The 15,231-nt window shown below is 42.8% G+C and overlaps 1 long non-coding RNA gene across 1 annotated transcript; it reads right to left on the reverse strand.

Moving 5' to 3' along the window:
* Nucleotides 1–8,232: 8,232 nt before the first annotated feature.
* On the reverse strand, nucleotides 8,233–14,216 carry LOC141414842 (uncharacterized). Its single transcript, XR_012439765.1, has 2 exons — nucleotides 13,994–14,216; nucleotides 8,233–12,866 (listed from the first exon to the last, which is right to left on the reverse strand). It is a non-coding gene; the product is annotated as an uncharacterized lncRNA (long non-coding RNA).
* Between the last annotated feature and the right edge of the window lie 1,015 nt (nucleotides 14,217–15,231).

Raw genomic sequence — 15,231 nt, forward strand, 5'->3', positions numbered from 1 at the left:
TTCAGTGTGAGTCTTTTTGTTCCCCCTCTTGAACCTCAACTCAACTGTGAATTGAAGGGACCCTGTAATCCCAACTCTCCCAGCCTTTAGGTTGGAGATGCCCAAATGAAGCCCTCACAGAGGGAGCTCATGCTTGTTCATCCTGCCACTGGTAGAGGGATGCTTAAAGATCGTCTGCTGGTAAATCTGAGTGGGAGGGAGAGAGGCAAAGAGGACGTGTTGTTTTCCTTCCCCTTTTGTCCCCCTTTTTCACTCAACTTGGAGATTTCTCCCCACCCCACCATTGTAATGTTACCTTCTGATTCTGCATTTGCTAAGGGTCTCTGAATCCTCCTGGTTCTGATGGCAGGGATGTGGCTTGAGTAGAGAAGGACAGAGGTAGAAGTCCTGTCCCCGAGGAGAGGAGGTTCCTGTAAGGCCCCCTGCCTGGGGCCACCATCTTTAAATCAGATGGCCAGTTCTGGTGGTGGCTGTTCTTGAGTAAGGAACTGAATTGAGGAAGGAGATGAGTGAAGGACAAAGGGATGGGGAAACCGTTCTTCTCTTATCCCCTCCTTCTGCTTGGAACACCCCACTGAAATTGACCTATTGTCAGACAAGCAACCCAGTCTCCATAAACAGCTTCCCACTAGGTCATGGTAGGCAGGAAAGCTCATCTCAGGCATTTGAGTGAAAGCCCCACAACTGTTACCAGGTGACTGGCTGGGTGGTTTTTACCTCCATTTTGTTTCATTTGCAGAAGAGCTCTCTGGAAATATCTTGGCACATGGGGTAACCCAGGGACCCTCGTACACCTTTGTATGTTTCACAAAAGTGGGATCACTTTGTGTAACCTGCTTCACTCTTTGGGTTGAAAGAGACCCAAGTCTGTTCCCTTTCCAAGTCCCTGTCATGTTATCACTTCTCCAGGGCCAGAGGGGATGACTGTGAGAGTCCTGCTTCAGCAGGAGCTGATTTCACTACTGGACAGTTACACACTATTATGTTAAATATAGAAGAATTAAATTTTTAAACTATCTGAAATCCCAGATGAGAGAACCACGTTTACATTTTGAGTGTGTGCGTATGGGCGTACATGTGTTGTTTTTGTTTGCAATGCTGGGAATGGAATCCAGGACTTCATTCACACTAGGTAAAGCAAGTGCTTTACCAGTGAGTCACACTCTCAGCCCTGAGGTATTTTTCTTCTGTAGTGCTGGGATCAAACTCAGAGCCTCATGCATGTTATACAAGCACTGCCACTGAGCTACATCCCCAGCCCTTTATGTATTTTTATGTTTTGGGGGGTTTTTTGTTTCTGTTTGGTGGTTTTGTTTTTGCAGCACTGGGGTTTGAATTCAATGCCTCATGCTTGCTAGGCAGGTGCTTTTACCACTTGAGCCACTCTGTCAGCCCTTATGTATTTTTAAAAATGGAATACAATACTGTTATTTCCACTTAATATCTTTAAATATCAGTAATACAGCGCTACATCTTTTTAAATACTTGCCTAGTGTTTCATTGTATGGATAAGAAGCATTTAACCAGCCCTATGTTATCAAGTTCTTTAAGATTCCAACTTGTTGCAGTCATAAATTGGAATCAATTCACATCTGCTTCCATGTGAGCCCACTCGCTGTATTCCTTTCTACTATATCAGCATCACAGTAAGTCTCCCTCCAGTAATGACTGCATCGTTAATTTCCTGGTCACATCTAGAGCATCATTCCTTATATTGGGGTCTCTAGTCTTGGACATCTTGTTCAGTCATCTGACTGGTCCAAGCCAAGCATAGAGATATCAAGAAGCCCCACAATCTAGACATATTTTGATAAATGCACACTAAGGTTTACTAGCTTTTTAAGTATTGAGGGCTCTGGAAAGAACAAGACTCCCTCACTTCCCAGTTGCATGATATAAATTGGTCAGTTTCATCTCTGTCATTCTCTGTCAAGAGACAGGCTGATGATACCACATAAGATTAGTGTAAGGACCAAAAACATACTGAAGAAGTAAAAGGGCTAGGCATTCCAGACATGGCAGGTAATAAGAACCATGACCCTTGCCATAGTCAAGGCTTCCAGTCCCTGAAGAGCAAGACCAAGACCACATTGTGACCTTTTATGTGAACTCCCAAATCAATTCCCAATTTTGGTCTTTATGCAATTTTTTTTTTTTTTTTTTTTTTTAGTGCTTCACATAGCACTTGAAGTTTAGCTGCCTTAAGTGACATGTTTAACCCATCCTCCCTGCCTATTTTTGAATATTCATTTTGTTAGAGTATCCATTGTCCTATTCAGCTACACAACTTGGTCAACAACCTTATTAAAATTGTTGCTGCTACCCTTGTGGGATGCTTAACCTTGGGGAGCCATTAGTCATCTTCAGGCCTCACATTGTACTATGCAAAGAATAGACATTCAGCACCCTGGAGGAGGGAATAGGCCTAGAAAATATCACCCCACATAACCCTGGGCAGTTCCTGTCAGTGCTAAGAATGACAGAGAAGACAAGAAAAAGACAGCTTTGTCAAACTCCAGATCCCTCCAACCCATCCCCGCTCCCACCTCTGGAAATCTTGGTATGTAGATGCCCCTTTCCTCCCCTACCAGGAAGCCCTACCAGGCCTCCAGAAGTCACCCAACTTCCCTTCCTCCACTTCAAGCCACCTTCCTGCATTCTCATCCTTTTCTCTGTGCATACTCTGATCCCTGGTGCCCTGCTTCATTGACTTACCCTTGATCTGTGCCCTTTGCTGCCGCTTGGGGATATGCCTCATTGGCCACCCTCATTCTGCAACTTCTCCCCATCTTGTGCTCTTGGGTCTGTCAAACCTGATCCTGCTGTAACTTGGGCTCCCATGGTCTCATGGTCTTTTGTACATGGTCCTGTCATATTTCTGCAGGTGTAGAACCTCCTGTTTCAACTCTCACACTACTCATTTGTCCATGCTTTTGTTTCTCCAGGGAGAAGCTGACTTTCAGACCAGGGAGCCTCATCCTCACTTTCATCTCTGAAGCCTTACTCTGTCCTGTCTTCTCCCTTTCAATTCTCTGCTCCTGGGCTCCATGGCTAGTAGCATTCCTTGTCCCAGGAACCTGCAGACTTCTGCTCCGCTCCACAGGTCCCTTTGTGTCTTGTGTCCTTTAAATACTAATGCCTCCAGGAAAATCAACTCAGTCTCAGCCTACAAGGCTTTCCCTCGAGGCCTTAGATCAGCCACCAGGCCTCAGCTGTGACCCCAATGCCCAAACCATGTCTAGCCTTGGCCTCCCTCATGAATCTGGGCTGCTGGACAGCTCTAAATGACTATTTGGCAGAGCCAAAGTCTAAAATACAACACAAAACTGACCTCTTCTACTCTGCCAAATTTCCCATCTTTCTCCTGGTTGAATCCAGTTCTGGATTCCTCTGTCTCAGTGTCCTCAACCCTGCCCCTCCTTGCCACTGTTGTTAGCAGCCTACGTCATACCTTGTTCAGGCTGTGTGCTGCACAGCTCTGGGGATACCATTCATACGGTGAAGTCTAGATCACCGACAGGCTCCTCTGCCCGTAGACAGGAGTGTGCTGGAGGAGGACACATAGCAGAGCCCCCTAAAGCTGGGGGCCCTAAGCAGAGGCTTCTGTTTTGGTCTAAAAGTGAGACTCTTCAGAAAGACTAAATGACTCACTCAAGACTAAGTAGGAAGGGGCAGAGCCCAGACTCAAACCTAGGTGCATCTGATGCCAAAATCTGTGCTGTGCCCTGTCCAAACATAGCCATGTCTTCTGCACCTTAAGGCCCAAATACCTAGGAGACAAATCCTGTCCTTGCTGGTGGGAGGCTACCACAGCAGAGCTTTGGGCCCGAGGGTGTACAGGCACAAGCGATATAGTGTGCAACACAGTGGTTCTTCAGGAAAACATGGGCTCTGTACTACATTTTCAGCAGCTATCAATATTCGAAAAGCTTGGATTCTAACCTCCAATGATCTGCCCATCCAGCTCACCAAAGCCAATCTGCTTATTCAGACAATCTTCCTAAAACCCAAACTGAATGACAATCTTTCCTAATAATACTGCTTAATACTCCCCTCTTGATACATCTCTCAGGATAAGGTACAAATCTTAACTCCATCTCTGGGCCCCATAGACCTGGCCCCTGATTGCATCTTTAGTGCTTTCTCAGTTCCTCCATGTTTCATTAAGTCATCTCCTTGGTTCATTCTCCGAGTGCCAACAGAACCACACTGAACTTCCTCACTTTAAATTTCACTAGGATATTTACATAAGCACCCAGGCATGGTGGTGCACACCTGTGATCCCAGCTACTCAGGAGGTGGAGGTAGGAGGATCTTCCCTACAACAGTTTGAGGCCAGCCTGGGCATGACCCTATCCCTAAAACAAAATACAAACAAAAGGGCTGGGGCATGACTCAAGTGGTAGAGCGCTTGCCCAGCTTGTGCACAGCCCTGGTTTCAATCCCCAGTACTACAAGAAAAAAAAAATATATATATATATATTTATATAAGCTATAAAACTACTCCAAATAAAATTATTAATACGACCAAAGATCAGCAAGATTCTACCCAAAGAAGTATGGACATACAGGAAACCAAAATACCTAAAACCACATAAAAAGTTTTATGGCACAAAGACCAATAAACATTAAGAATTTAAAGGCTTAGCAATGAGTACTTTGCAAGAAATACGAAAGTTAGACAGTGGCCGCAAGAGCATGACCTACTCAACCAAAGCAAGACTACCAGATACAGACTAAGTGGTGTCTATTTAGCCAAAATCACAATTGGTGCTGCTGAGAACAAAACAAACAAAACTGAAGACCAGGAAACAGCTATAGAGCATGAAAGAATGCACAGTGAAGTGCTGGGGGTGTAGTTCAGTGGTAAGGTGCTTATACAAGCATGTGCAAGGCCCTGGGGGTGGATGGGGGGGAAGAGAGAGAGAGATGCATGCAGACATTAAAAAATCCCACAGAATAGAGCACTGAAATGTCTCTTCTCTCTTGAGAATATCAGGAGTTCCCAACTAAGGACAAGAACCAGTAACCAGAGACGTACAGGAAGAAAAATGTGCTTCTTCCTCATCAGTTGGGGAAGCTAGCTGATGTCCGTTCCACAAAGGACTTCTTGGCTCTTCAGCCACATTCTCATTTGGAACCCTGAACCGAAGTGGTGGTCCCACAGTCTACAGGTCTCAGACTCACACACTCCACAACTTGCACCGTGCACCCCTCACTCTCAGCAGGTGCTGTGCTAGGCACCTGTCACTGGAAACAGAGAGGGAGTCACACAAAGCCTGAAAACTGGGTTCACATGGAGCGGTGGGAGAACACAGGAGCAAACCAGATCCAGAAAAGAGGCCCAGGAAAGATCTTACAGATGAGGTGGGAGAAGGCCAAAATCCATGTAGCTCTGGGAAGAGAGTTCATAGTTAGACAGATTTGGTGCCACATTCTGGCTCTGCCCCATAAGGTGCATGACCTCCAGTGACATACTTCTCCAGACCTCATTTTTCCCATTTGTAAAATGGGAGTAATTATACCCAACTCTTAGGATTGTTGTAAAAATTCAATGAGCTAACCTTCATAAAGTACCTTGTCCAGTGTCTGGCATGTTGTAGGGTTCCAGATGGCCACTATCGTTAAATACCACTTCTGTTGTCATCACTTTCCATGGTTGCCAAAGGTGACTAGGGAACAAACAACCAGTGAAAGTCATTCCTGGCAGAGGGCACAGTATATGCAAAGATAGACAATCCAAGAAAACAGAAGTAGTTTGATGCTGGAGAGAAGAATGCCAGTCAGGACAAAACTGGAAAGGTGGGCAGGGCCAAAGACTTACTAAGAAGGTGGACTCTTCCCTGAGAGCAAGGGGAAGACGTGAGCAAGGGACAGACAGGTCAGCTTTGGTAATTGACAAGGACAGACTGCTAGGGTGCCTGTGGTCTCAACCAAGGTGAGACCTTGGTGGCAGTGGGTAGGGAAAGCATTTAGAGAGATCATGGGGGAGGATGACAAGATTTAGTGATTATATACAGAGAGGCGGGGGGGAAATTAAGATGACCCCCAAGTTTCTCAGTTGGAGACCAGGGTGGATGAGGCATCATTCCCTACAACAGAAAGCATAGGGGAGGAGGGGAAGAACTTGGGGTGAGCATCCAAAGAAGCCCAGCTGTCCATGGTGATCAAAGTTCAGGTGTGCACACGGTGCTCCAGGGACAGAAAGGGAGCTGACAATGGCCCTCAGGAGTTCAGATACTGAGGTGCATAGGAAAAAGAAGCCAGGAGGGAGATGGACAGCAGGGAACTCAAGGAATCAATTCAGTGAGCAAGGGAGCCACAGGGAGATGTCGGAGGCTGTGGGGAGAACCCAGTGCTTCCCTATGGTGATAAGGAAGTGTCAGGTGGTGCATAAATAAGTCAGGTTTTGTTTGGGAATTGGATGTAGTCATAAGAGAAAAGGAGGAGTCAAGGTTGGCTTCAAGGTTTTGGTCTGAGCAACCGGAAGAAATGATTTGCTATTGCCATGGCTGAGGGCAGACTCAGCTCTCATCTGCAGAGCACAGCATGGTGCAGAGCTGTGGGAGATCAGGCCGGTCATCAATGCCATTCAGAGCCGAGAACACGCTGGAGACTCAAAAGCTGGCTGCTTTTCATTACCTGCCCCATGTGCTGGCAATTCCAAACGATGTCATTGCAAAATAACTCATGGAACAAGAGAGAGAAAAATGAGGACTGCTGAGTGGCTTAAGTGGTAGAGCACCTGCTTAGCAAGTACACACACACAAAGGAAAAATATGAATGAACACTTTCTTGCTTTTTAAATAGACTTTATATTTAGAAGAGTTTTTTTATAGAAAAACTGGGCAGGAAATATAGAGTTCCCATATATCATCTTGCTTCCCCTAATAACTTTTGACATTCTTACAATTGATGAGCCAATATTGGTTATATTATTAACTGTAATCCGTAGTTTACTTTAGGATTCACTCTTCCACAAATGTGTGATGACTTACCCACCGTTACACTCCATACAGAAGAGTGCCACGCCCTCAAAGTCTGCCATGCTCCACTTACATGTCCTCCCCAACCCCTGGCCACCCCGATCTTTTTTACTCTCCATAACTTTGTGTTTTCTACAAGGTCATATAATTGGAATCATAAAGTATATAGACTCTTTAGATTGGCTTCTTTCACTTATCAACATGCCTTTTGTTTGTTTTTTATTTTCTTTTGTTTTGGTGGTACTGGGGTTTGAACTCACTTGCTAGGCAGACGCTCTGCCATTTGAGCCACACCTCTAGCCCTTTCTGCTAGAGATAGCAGATAGGGTCCTGCTTTCTGTCCAGGCTGACCTGGACCCCAACCCTATTCTAGGCTTCCCACCATAGCAGGAATGACACCACCACACCAGCTATTTGTTGAAATGAGGTCTTGTGAACTTTTTACCCAGGCTGGTGTTGAACCACAATCCTCCCCATCTTGTCCTCCCAAGTAGCTAGAATTACAGGTGTGAGCCACCAGTGCTCAGCTCACCATGCCTTTTAAGTTCCTCTATGTTTTTTTATGGTTTTGACAGTTCATTTCTTTTTATCTCTGGGATAAACACACTTAAATTGCATTAGAGTATGTTTTAGAGAAGTGAGGAAGAGAGGGATTTCAGGGGTGATGGGGAAGAGGATTTCATGTGGACTGAGCAGTGAGCACCAAGCCTGCATGGTAGTCCTGGTCCCAGATGAGTAGCCCCAGCCCCAAGGGGATGAGGAAGGGGGAGCTAGGAGAAATTGGAGTGGAAACGGTTCTGGGAGGGAGAGGGGTGTGGGTGACAGAGAAATAACCTGGGAGCATTTATGTTTTCACAGCATTAGTCTCCCTGCTGGGTTAGGGGGTGAAACAGAAGCCGTCCGGAAGCTGAAGGTGGAGCTCAGGTTTTAGCAGGATGCTCGGAGGAGGCATCTTTGTCAGCCTAAATTCGGACAATTGCCATAGTTACTGTTGAGTTTTAGCAACACATAACCTTCAGATTCACACTTTTCAAATTACCATTGTGCCCAGTATGGTGACACACGCATGAAATCCCAGCACTCAGGAAGCCAAGGCCAGCTTGGGATACATAGAAAGATTCAGTCTCAAAAAAATAAAAATATCCTGTAATAAACATTAAATTCTACAGGCAAATTAACCCCAGCTCAGCCCCTGACACACATGACCTGACCACATACTTTAAAACTATCATAACTTGGTTTAAAGTAAGTTTTTCCTGTAGTTTTTAATTAGTCTATTAAAATTTTTTTTTATTGTGACAAAACATACATAAAATTTACTATTGCAATCATAATCGAGTTAACTTTTCCAGTGCAATTTAGTGACATTACATTCACATTGTCAGTCACCACCTTCCATCACCAGAACTTTTTCACCATCCCAAAACAAACTCCGCACTCAGGAACAACTCCCACCCCTCCTCCCCAGCCCCACAGCCACCCTTCCACCTTCTGTCTGAAGCTGACCACGCTAGCAACTTCGCATAAGTGAAATCACACAGCATCTATCTTTTTGCATCTGGCTTATTTTACTTAGCATAATGTCACCAAAGTTAAGATCCATGCTGTATCACGTGTCAAAATTTTAATCCAAAGACTGATTAATTCCATCGTATGTATACCACATTTTGTAAGCCATGTGCTTTTAAAGGGTTCTTTAAAAAAAAACTTTTCTAAAGTTTCTGAATCTTTGGCTCTGGCTTCAATTAGCTTATGTCTCGATTCCCAGGGAACCACATATCCGGCTTCAAACAGTTCATTTGAAATAACAATGGAAGCACAGCAATTACAAGGATGAAGAAATAAAACTTAAATTACTTCAGTTTTGTTATTCTGAGGCTGTGTGATTACTTGGAATTTTCTTGTGTGTTTAACAACTGTAACTTTGGGACATTTTAATCCCATTAGAATCCATCTTGAAAAAACAAACATAATTGTAATTTCTAGAATTTATTGTGGGATGGGATTTTTACAAATCTCTGCCAAACTTAGCCACTTGTTTGCAGTTCTTCTTATTTGCATATTTCTCCTTGCATCAGCTCTGAGTAAAGGTTGAGTCACTGGAGACAGACACCTGCTGTACTCTTGGACAAACGTGAATATGCACAGACGATTGGGTTTGACAGTTGCTGACAAATCTGCAGGAAGTAGGTCTTGAAAAAATTGTAATTTTATTATGTGTTACTTTCACAGATCACATATAGGTATAGACTTCTCAGCCCCCACTCCCCCTTTTCTTTTTGACAGTACGGGCCTAAACTCAGGGCCTCACACTTGCTAGGCAGACACTCTACCACTTGAGCCATTCCTCCAGCCCTGTTTTGTATTGGGCTTTTTTGAGATAGGGGCTCTCAAACTATTTGCCTACTGATCTCTGCCTCCTGAGTAGCTAGGATTACAGGCATGAGCTACTGCCACTCAGCATTTATCTGTGGCACATGTTGCAAGTATCTTCTTTTTTTTTTTTTTTACTAGTTTTTTTTTTAATTTTGTTTTGTTTTCTTTCTTTTTATTTTTGGTTTATTTATTCTCTGTTCATATGTGCATACATTATTTGGGCCATCTCTCCACCCTGCCTCCTGCCTCCTCTCTTTCCTCCCTACCCCTCTCTCTTCCAGGCAGAACCTGTTCTGCCCTTTTCTCCAATTTTGTTGAAGAGAAGACATGAGCAATAATAAGAAAGACAAAGCGCTTTTGCTAGTTTGAGATAAGGATAGCTATACAGAGAGATTCCTAGCATAGCTTCCATGCACATGTGTATTACAACCCGAATTGATTTATCTCTACCTGACCTCTTCACTACTTCCCAGTCACCTTCCCATAGTGGCCTCCGTCATTTTAAGGTTACCGTATTAGCTCCTCTGCAGGGGTATCTTCTTTTACTTTATCAGTTGTCTTTGCTTATGACTCTTTCCCCATATCTTCATACAGTCAAATTTATCTTTCTTTTGTTGCATTCTGACTTCTCATAATCAGAAAATGACAGCCAATTTATAATGGCATTCACCCCTGCATTCTTCTAGTACTGATGGACTTGTCAAGTGGTGTTTGTTGTGGTTGTGTTTCTTGCAGTGCTGGGAGCCAAACACTGGGCCGTATGCATGTTAGGCGGCAGTTCTACCACTGAAATAAGCCCCAGTCCCATAGCTGCAGTTTTAGCATTTAGATTTCTGATCTATTTTCTTGTGTACAGTATAGAAACAGATCCACTTTTGTATTTTCTCAAGTGATTCTGTAATAGTCACAGCACCATTAACCAAAAGTGTTGTTTACACTTTTGATAAAGTGATGTCACCTTATCTTAATCCCAAATTTCCATACCCTGGACTTTCTATCCTGTTCCTCTGGTCAGTCCATTCTGTTTTAACAGTATATTTATACATGTTTTAATATTTGTATTTCACATCAATTATACTTAGTATTTACAGCATACTTTAATGTCTAATGGAGCTAGTGTCTCCACAGTGCTCTTTTTTTAGAAGTTACTAGCTATTTTTCCTTGTTTATTTTTTTCACACATTATCTTTCCATATGAGTTTCCAAATGAACTTTAGTGCCAGAAAAAAAACTGTTAATATTTTTATTTGAATTGCATTAAGTTTGTATATTAACTCAGGTAGGAAATGATACTTGCATGCAGTTGAGTTATCTTAACAAGGTTGCATTTTCCATTCACTCAGGTCTGCTGTATCTTTTTAGGATGTGCTAAAGGGACTTGCACATTTCTGGTTAAGTTTGTTCCTAAGTATTTTCTCTTAATTTTACATTGTAAATTGATTTTTCTTTTATTCTACCTTATAACTGGTTGTTTTTTATATGCGAAGCCTATTGATTTTTGTGTTGATTTTATATGCTGCTACTTTACTGAATTCTGTTGAGTTAGCTTTAAGATTGATCCTTTGGGATTTCCAGGTACACTCTATCATCTGAATGTAGGGGTGGTTTTACATTTTCTTTTCTAATCCTTATGCTCAGTTATTTTCTCATCTGGCTGCTTTATACAATGCTTTACCATTTAATAGAGGAGATAATTGGCATCCTTGCTTCGTTCCTCATTAAGTAAGATGCTGGTTTTAGAAGATATATATACACATCACTACGTTTTTAAAAATACAATTACTCTTAGTTTTTACCAGGAATGGGCATTACATTTTGTTAAAAGGTCTTTTCAGCACATATGGATAAAATATGGTGAATTATACTAATGGATTTCCAAATATTGAAGTATGTCTTTTTTGGCACACAACTCATTTGGCCACGATGATTCATTTCCTTAATGGTCTGTTGTATTGGGAGTGTAATATTTTTGTTTAACTCTTAAGTGCAATTGATTTTTAGTTATTTTTGTGCTAGCTACACTAGATTTAGATGTGAATTTGTATTTGCTTTACAAAGGTTTTGGTAGCTTTTTTCTTCATTTCCTAGTCTCTGAGAAAGTTTGAGGATGCTAACTATTTAAATGAACAAAGAATGGCTACAGCTTGCCAACAACTTAATTAAAAACTAAGGGTCTTTACTTGATTTTAAATTATGAATCCTAAGAATAAAAAATTCTAGAAAATTTTACTGAAAAATCTGCTTCCTGAATTGAGGTTAATGATATCATTAAGTATACCTTGTAAACAAGAACATTTTGTTTCATGAGGCAAATTTGTAGCAAACAGCTCCAGGAGCATCTATCCTGACACTGCTGGGACTTTGTCTCCAAACTATACTTTCTAACTTTAACATTTCTTTTAAAATATTAAACATAAAATTTCAGATTACTGTATCCATGGAATTAATTGTGACCATGGCATTCTATTTCATGCTTGGCTTTGGTCTGACATTTATTTTGATATATGACTTGAATGTGTTTGGCCCTCTTCTACCAGGACAAGAGTGGGGAAGTTGGGAGGGGAGTGACTTAGGAGTGGTCTAGAGAGAAGCAAGGCAGAGGAAGTCAGACCTAGGGTGTCAACAGGGAAGACCCGTGATTGGCCCCAGGGTGACCTTCCATCATCACCATCAATGTGGGGAGGGGGGCTCCTTTCTGCAAGGAGCTAGCAGAGTGGATCTCCAGATCCTTCCCCAGGGTGCTCCATTTCTATACCTGACCTGTGGCCTCTGCTGCAAACTGAGTAATCTCAAGAAGTTTGATCACAAACTACATGAATATTGGCCATCCTCTTACCATTGCTTGTATTTCAGAAAATACAAGCATACAAGCAATGGGGAAAAGGAGAACAGCAAGGATGGGAGAACCAATAGAGACACAGGCAGAGGCAGGTCAACAGATGACAGCAATCTAAGAAACACTTGGCGGAATTGTGAAGGCGGCTGGATTAACGCCCAGACAAGTGTCACGGCTGGGAACAGGTCAGAGGTGGCAGGATCTTCGAGCTCGGTCCGGGTCAGTCTTCCCTCTCCTGCGCTTGTGCTCTGGTTGCCCCTTGGTCGCTGCGCGCCCAGTTGGACTGACGAATACCCAGGTCACTCGCACGTAAGAGTGAACAGGGCTTGTGGCACGTGGGCGCTGGGCGAGTTCCTCCTGCCACTTAAGTGAGGATCAACAGAGAGGAACAACCAGTGAGGAGACCCAAGGAGAGCTGCTGTGAGCCCAGCGGGCCGCCAGGAGACAGCGGGGAGGGAACCTCAAGAGCTTGGCAGCCACGCCCAGCTCCTCCTCCAGCGCCCTGCACAGCGAGAGGGGCCGCCAAGCCCCTGGGTCAGATTGTCCACTTAGGCCCTCAGGAGTGGGGTGGAGATTGGTATTCTTGAGAGATTCATCACATTTTTTAAGGACAGAGATGGAGTTTAACTATGCAAAGCAACTCAGGAATCTTTTGAAGAAACACCAACCTAGAGAGAACGGGGAGGAGGAAGGAGATTAACAGGTATTCCCCACCTAGAGTTGTCTGTCCTTCTCACCCTGCCAACAGAATGAGCCATCATGCAGAGCCTGAAGTTAGAGAACTTGACCTTCCAGATCTGTGGAGTCAGCCAGCCAAGTGCAAGACCTGAAGCAGGAGAAGAAATTGCACTTCCATGATACATGGAAGGCACAGTATTCTGAGAACATGAAGCTGACATACTTGTCTTAAAAAGCAGATGAAGAGGCATACCAACAAGGTCAAAAGTGTCACCAATGGCAGAGGACAGCAAAGTAGATTACTCAAGAAGTTTGACCATGAGTTGAATAAATATTGCCATCCTTCTAACATCTTTTAGAAAATACAAGCAATGGGGGAAAAGGAGAATAGCGAGGATGGGAGAACCAATGGAGACACAGACAGAGGTAGGCCATCAGGTGACAGCAACCAATGGAACTGTTTGGAGGGACTGGCGAAGGTGGCTGAATCAATGCTCAGACAGTGTCACAGCTGGTAAAGCAGCTACTAAGTCCAAAGCTAAGCCTCTTGGAGATAGCTCCAGTTGCCAAGGAAGTGTGTTAAAATAGTCTTTCAAATTCTAGAGAAGAATGCAGACCAGAGGTCAAATTTAGGGGTAAATCAAAAGGCACATTATAACTATTCATAAAAATAAGTATCTTCCCAGCAGCAAGAAGGAACTCATTGTTGCAATGAGTTCACGATCTTCAAACCCACAATCCACTGCTTCAGAAGTCTAAATCATGGAGAATTTCGGAAATCTATTTCAACAGAAAAGAAAGCTACAAGAGAAGAAAGTACAGGTGAGTCAAGCACCTGTAATCCTGACTACTCAGGAGGCAGAGATCAGGATACCAGTTTGAAGCCAGCCCAGGCAAGTAGTTCATAAGACCCTATCTTGAAAATAGGCATCACAAAAAAAAAAGGGGTTGGTGGAGTGGCTCCAGTGTAAGGCTCTGAGTTCAAACTCTAGTACCACTGAGAGAGAGAGAGAGAGAGAGAGAGAGAGAGAGAGAGAGAGAGAGAGAAAGTGAATGAATTATAAAATCTAAATGGAGATGGGTCTGGGATGGCATTTAATAAATGAAGTGTACCTACCTCAAGAATCCTTAAATGGGAGACCCAGTCAGTTTGAGTTGCAAATCAGCAAACTTTGGACAAAAATATAAAAAGGCCCAGAAATTTAAAGTCTCACTGGCTGAAGTTGAGGGTTGCTCCCACCATCAAATGAGCAGCCTGGCGACCCAGTGGAATGGGTGAAACCCCAAGCCCTAAAGAACTTTTTTTGCACAAGACTGAGAAGTCAGCTGAGAGTTACCATGCAGAGTGAGTCAGAAAAATGACATAAGGAATTCTGGTCATACATTTCTTTTTTTTTTTAAATAGAGAGGGGGTTGGAATCCAGGGCCTTGAACATGGTGAGCAAGAGCTCTAGCACTGTACTACACTCCCAGCCCTAGCCAAAGATCTTGATAATGAGGAATCCTTCCTGCCAGAGGGACTTGGAAAGATCACTCCATGTTTAAAGGTCAGAATGACATAATCCTTCAGTGGTTGAGACAGAAACCTTGCATGTGATAGAAGAGAAATGAAGGTGATGGGTAAACCTGCCTTAAGAGAAGACCAAATGGACTCTGAAAGTACAAGTCAGCAGAGAGCTATGCAGTGGACTTAGGCATCACACATTTGGGTTTTCCTGGCCTAGTTTTCACTCTGAATGAGTTTCTCTTGCTGAGATAGTGTTTTACATGGAAAGCTGCCAAATGCCAACTTACAATAGTGTCACCTGAAATAGCATTTCTTCTTTTAGCACTATCTATAAATGAATGTTGGATTTTAGGTTTTTTTTTTTATTCTTGTTTTTGCTTTTTTAGTTTTCCAAGCTGGAAAATATTTCCATATTTATTTAATGATGATCTCCAGGAAAAAGGAAATGAGATAATACAATATGAAATAAGTGACAATGTCCTTGGGTAATTATTTAAAAATACTAATAGCAAGTGTTCAGCATACTGAAACTATTATGTTGAATCTGTAACATTATCTTTTACATAGTTTGAAAAACAAAATCAAAGGAATTTTGTATCAGTGGATTCAAGTATTACATGAATAGGAGCTTTAAGTTAATAAGGGAATATTATCTTAAAGTTTAATGTGGATAATTTTATCCTTTTTTCTTATGCAGAAGCAAAACATCTTTATGACACTCAAGGCAGAAAATGGGTTTACTTCCTAATTTTCAGAGACCTTGTTTAAGTTGGATTCTAGTTTTTAACCATTAATTCTGTATCAAAAAGCATGGCATGGCTGGGGTACAGAGACTTCAGCTCTCATAA

This window comes from Castor canadensis, chromosome 12 (genome assembly GCF_047511655.1).
Source record: "Castor canadensis chromosome 12, mCasCan1.hap1v2, whole genome shotgun sequence".
NCBI lineage: Eukaryota > Metazoa > Chordata > Mammalia > Rodentia > Castoridae > Castor > Castor canadensis.